The 5,817-nt window shown below is 41.3% G+C and overlaps 1 pseudogene; it reads right to left on the bottom strand.

Moving 5' to 3' along the window:
• Nucleotides 1-360: 360 nt before the first annotated feature.
• LOC146394389 (heat shock transcription factor, Y-linked-like) lies at nt 361-2,303 on the bottom strand (annotated as a pseudogene).
• Nucleotides 2,304-5,817: the final 3,514 nt, after the last annotated feature.

Here is a 5,817-nt window from a genome sequence, read left to right as displayed (position 1 = left end):
AGATCATGCTGTAAATCAATGGAAACTACATCTAGTCACTTTTGATGGAGCACAACGGAGGGTTATGTGAAAAAAAAAAGGATACATACGTGTATGGGTGTGGGTCTTGGGTGGTTGGGGTGGTGTGTGCCTGGGTCTCTTTGCTCAACAGTAGAAACTTGACAGAACATGGGAAACAAGCTATGATAGAAAAAATAAGCATCACTTTAGAAAAAGAAAAACAGCCCTTAATTGTTTCATAAATGAAGTAATTGCAACTATGAAGATGAACATATATGTTTATTTTTGAAATAAAGGAATTGCAGGAAATTGTTGACATTTGCAAGCATAAATGTTCATCTTCACTATCCTGCAGAATCTCTAGACCGTTGTTAGGTCAAAATTAGGATGGTGTTCAAATAATGAAGAGGATGGAGGTGTTGGCCTTGAGAGAGAGGCAGCAGAGGTATCAGTGGCCATTGGCAGTGGGAACCACGGATGGTTGGCTGGTTGAGGGTTAGACAAAGGGCCCTCTCTTGGTGGTATATTCTGATATCTGGTTGGAAAAGGGGACGACTTCACCGTCATTCCAAAATAACCACTCGGGAAGGGAGAAATAAGGTGGTACTGAGACATGGAAGTGGTAGTTGTAATGAAATTCACAATGTGGCCACTTGCTGGAGAGTAGCTGCTTTGTGAGTGCGTATGAAACGTGGTCAACTGATTTAAGGTAGCATGTTGAGCCACGACAGTTTGTCCTGTGGTCTGCCTGATGCTGATGATGTAGAAGAAACGTCACTTCTCACGGGGGTAGTTGTATTAGAAATTCTCTGGCTGGTAGAAGGCCTTCTTACTAAAGGCACATGTAAATTTGTGGAGGTTGAAAATGCATTTTCTCCACGAGTTTCTGCTTCAAAATCAGAATTATGATTATCCACCTTACGCCCTGTTCTAGAGTGCTTCATGCTGCAACCTTGAAGTAGAGAAGCCGATACTGGAGAAGCATTTTTATACGTGACTCTTCTTTTCCTCCTTACCAACAGTTGAGGACAGCCTCACTTAAAGTTTGGATTATGGTAGAACTGCAGCTAAAACCAAGGAGAAATTTATTTAATGGTATTTGAAACAAAGACACGAGGAGACAGAAACCATAATATCTGACTCTTTGCATCATATTGAGTTAATATGAAACAATACACGTCCATTGCTAATATTTTCAAAAATGTTCTTAGTGGGCACAGCCAACTATTGTCCTCAAGGAAAAATGTCTGGTATATTTACAGTAATATTATTAGGCTCTGTGGCCTGCATTTTTTGAGGTTCATTGACAAACCTCAAGGAGGCTAGGACAATGATTTATCATCCCAAATATTTTATGACCAAGCCATCCTCAATTTAAAAATGTTGAACATGGATGTTCCTGTCGTGGCACAGTGGTTAACGCATCTGCCTTAGAACCATGGGTTTGCGGGTTTGATTCCTGGCCTTGCTCAGTGGGTTAAGGATCTGGTGTTGCCGTGAGCTGAGGTATCATTTGTAGATGTGGCTTGGATCCTACGTTGCTGTGGCTCTGGCGTAGGGCGGGGGCTATAGCTCCAATTCAACCCCTAGCCTGGGAACCACCATATGCCATGGGAGTGGCTCAGGAAATGGCAAAAAGACAAAAAATAATCATCATAATAAAAATGGAACAGTACTTCATCCCACTTTCAAGGTCTACTTTGACCCTATATGGATGGACATATTTGCACATGTCCAAAGAGAATTTTATACACTCCCTCTATAAGTAGTAACTGGAAATTTCTTAATGCCTTGTTCCGAGCAGAGACTTCATTTTCTTCTGCCAGAAAGTCAGCTAGTGAGGCACATCTTTGAAAATTCCTTTGCAACTTATTAAATGCATAAAGGTTAAGCTGTCAAACTAAGCTTTTCATACTCTCAGTTTCAAATATTCTGAACGGACCCTTTCTCTCCAGAACTTCTTTCTTGACGCGTTCTTCATTAATCACTATCAAGGTTCCATTTGCTTCCCACCAAGTGGACTTAAAGTGATCACTTTCAGCAGTTTTCCAAGGTTTTCTGGGAAAGGGCAGAGGAAGAAAATCACCGTCTTCATCTGGTTCAGAGGCACACAATGTGCGACATGGCTTTTTTATCAGGGAGCCTTCAGACAAAGCCCAAAAAGCCGTTTCTTCAATCTGAGACCTCAGGTCCAAGTCCCCAGTGATTGAGTTATCACACCATGGAGATGTATTGGAGGATTCTGAACCAGTTGGTGCATCTTAAGGAGACACAGGTTGAATTTCTGAAGGAGCATGTGCCATCTCAGATTAGTTTCTCTGCAGCTACTTTTCTCAACAGCATGCTTTTTGAACTCTGCAGTTTTAAATGCTGCTTTGGTAAGCTTACAGAGATAAAATCACCCATGCATCACAATGGTTGCTAAGCTAAGTAGCTGTCAGATGACAGGTCTCCTAGCAATCTGAGCATAACCTTCAGTCAGTGCTTATTTTCCTATGAAATTGGTCCAGTTAACATAAAATATGAGCTCCTTACTTAAACAGTAACCCCCCCTAATAAAAGTGAGATCAGCAAAATCCCATTCCAATGGAATCTTTTTATTAAATAAGAAAACCCATCACATAAATAAATCCATTTCATCCCAGAAGTAAACATAAATTCCCTATTATAAACATACACATTTGGTGCCTGTTATTAAGGCCTGGAAAATGGGACCAAAAAAACCAGTAAAGTGAAACATATGGTATGTATCACTTCCCAGTTTATAACTAGAATCTATGCCGCATCTGTATTCAGAAAAATCTTAGCCAGGATTTCCCTGGCAGCTAGCTTGTTAAGAATCTGTTGTTGTCACGACTGTGATCTGGGTTCAATCCCTGGCCTGGGAAATTCTGCATGCCCCGGGTGCAGTCCATAAAATAAAAATAAAAAAAAAGAAATAAAGGAAACAAACACACACACACAAAAACACAACCTTTATCACTAAGCAAGACACGGAAGGTCCCTGGGCACCAAGCAAAATATCTATAGCCATTGAGATATAGAAAGATTGATAAATGCTGCGGTTAGGAGAGGAAATTTTGGGAAGCACCATCCAAAGGGATATGAGACTTCCTTGTGGATTGAGGCCAATATTTCACAACTGGAGAAGTGATGAGTGTACAACATTCTGAAGATAATATATGCCATTGCATTGAATACGTTAAAATTCATACACAATGTTTTCACATTGTTAAAAACTGACAGTGATTTGTTATCACTGATTTTAGAATATGGAGTTTTTTGTGTATCCTACGTAAGTAGTCTGTGTGTTAAACAATGTTCCTAATATTTTCTCCTGAGGATTGCTGAGAGGGGAATTCACAAGGCCAATTGGTATTCACTAGGGCATCAGAAAGTGAGGGGCTGAGCTCTTGATGGCATCAGCCTTGACTGCAAGGAGGTGTTAGGCTTACAAAGCACCTGTGGTGGGAATCCGTGGATGAAGTCCATGCTGGGAATCTGTTGCAGGGACAATGAAGAAGGAGGGGAAGGTCAAGGGAGGTGTAACGGCTCGAGTGCCATGATGTAGAGCAGTTACTCCCTGGAAGAGGTTAAGCTCTGCAGGCAGTTGTTTCCCACAGGTCATTGTTTCTTGCTGCCCAACTTGAGCATCCACATACTGGGAGGGGGTGTCCACAGCAAGTCTCTCAGGTGAACAGCCGTGGTTGTGGTGTATGGGGGTCTGTCTCCATCCTCCTGGAAACCTGTCATTCAAGCCTTCCATTATAGGGGATAGGGGTGACCATCTACTCTTCTCTATCTGCTTCCTGCTGGCCTGGGGTGACAAGTACTGGGTGGATGGACATGGTACAAGCTACCATAGAGGTTGGGAAGTAAAGAAAAATGAGTTTAAATAGGAGTTTAGGATGTAGGTTGATACCAGTATTGTTGAAGGAGGGCTTCCGTTTTATCTGAGGAGGTTTTAACACTTGGTGTGGTATTAACCCATAAATCACAGGAGCTATTGGTCATAACACATGTTGTCTCCTTTCTGTTGCTGTATGAGGAGACCTTGAAAATGTAAGGTTGCCGCTGTCAGCTGATGCTGCTTTGAGAAGCGTTGGTCGCATCATGTCTGACAGGGCACATAAACCCTAAGATCTTAGCCAGGCAAGGCTTGCCTAAAATTACTCCTGAAATATTTCCTCATCTTCCTTGGATGTCTGGCCCACAGCTACTCCATTCTGCCTTTTCTCCCTACTGGTCCATGCAGATGCCATGGTTAACGATCTCTGTATTTCTACATGAGAGAAGAGGCAAGAATTTGGGGCCATAGAAATGCTCACCTGAAATCGAACTGTCTGAAGACGTGTGCCTCTCTTCTGGTCTCCTCCCTGAGCTCTGCTCAGCAGGTGCTGCAGGGAAACAGCTGCTGTGGCTCAAGTTTTACTCCATGGAATGCCTGAAGGCAGGTGTTATACTTGAGGTCACAGTTGGCCATAAGCCCCCATGGTCATACATTTGCCCATAGTTTTGAGAGGCATTTCATGACCATTTCATCCCATGGTGCTAGGAATGAACATTCCTCATTCTGGCCAAGAGTTCACAGATAGGCCACTCAATGCGCTAATACTGGACAAGGCCATGTTAGGAGTAGCCAAAGGTCTCTGGACCACCTGTCTTGCTAGTCTATTACGGTCCAGGAAAATATTCCTTCTTGTTGCACTTTCCCATACTTAGAGGTCACCGATCTCACATGGAACTGTCTATCATTGTCAGGGATTCAGGAAATGCAGGAAATAGCAATTTTCTGAAAACAGTGAATAAAAATATCACAGAGACACTCATTCTGAGAGAAGGAATTCAGAAAGAGAAAGACAAATACCATATGATATCAGTGATATCTGCAAGCTACTATACAGCAGAAATGAAGCTTTCCACAGAAAAGAAAAACATGGACTTTGAGAATAGATGTATGATTCAAGGGGGTGCAGGAGGCAGAAGGGAGGGAGTGGGAGTGAGTGGGAGCTTGGGTTTAATTGATGCAGACTATTGCCTTTGGAATGGATGAGCAGTGAGATCCTGCAGTGTAGCACTGGGAACTATGTCTAATTGCTTACGATGGAGCATGACAATGTGAGAAAATAGGGTACACGTGTGTGTATAACTGGCTCACAATGCTGTATAGTAGAAAATATAATGATGTATTGGGGAAATAAAATAAACATAAAACCTCTTTGGATAAGGAGTCAAAAAATAATATAAGATATTTGTGGTCCATTAAAATATTATATAGAAAGAAGAATTGGTAATGTCATAAGTAAAAATTGAAAAGCTTCACCCAGAACAGACCAGTATTATCCTGTTGAGGTGGATTGGTCTGTCTCTTACCTTTAAAGGAAGTTTTATACTGGTTTTCCCAGTGTTCTTACCCTGTTTTTCCCTAGATGGTTTAAGTGTTCCCAATACAAGGAATCTTAATATTTAGATTAGTATAGATTTAATAATATAATTAATAAATTAAATTAGAAGTTATGTCAATTGGCTAAAGTTTCAATTTTTATTTATTGAGCTTTATTAGCATTAGATGAAATCATATTTCTGCCCTTGTGAGGGCAGGTATTATATTGCCAGGTGAGATGATCCCACCAAGGATCATAAATAATAAGAGCCTTAGAGGGGAGAAACCCATCAATTTAAATCAGTAGGAAAACAAACAACAACATGGGTCAGGTGTGGCAATCTTGGGATAGTGGTATACTTCTGATGGTGTTTTCATTTTGTCCAGCCCTGGGTGTTTTGTTATTAGGGCCTTGTTATAAGGTGACTTTGAAG

The sequence above is a fragment of the Sus scrofa genome, chromosome Y (assembly GCF_054392235.1).
Source record: "Sus scrofa isolate SSC_HxYL_T2T_F1_AM1 chromosome Y, Sscrofa_HxYL_maternal_Yorkshire_Landrace_v2.0, whole genome shotgun sequence".
Classification (NCBI taxonomy): Eukaryota; Metazoa; Chordata; class Mammalia; order Artiodactyla; family Suidae; genus Sus; species Sus scrofa.
This window is presented reverse-complemented; position numbering and strand designations above follow the sequence as displayed.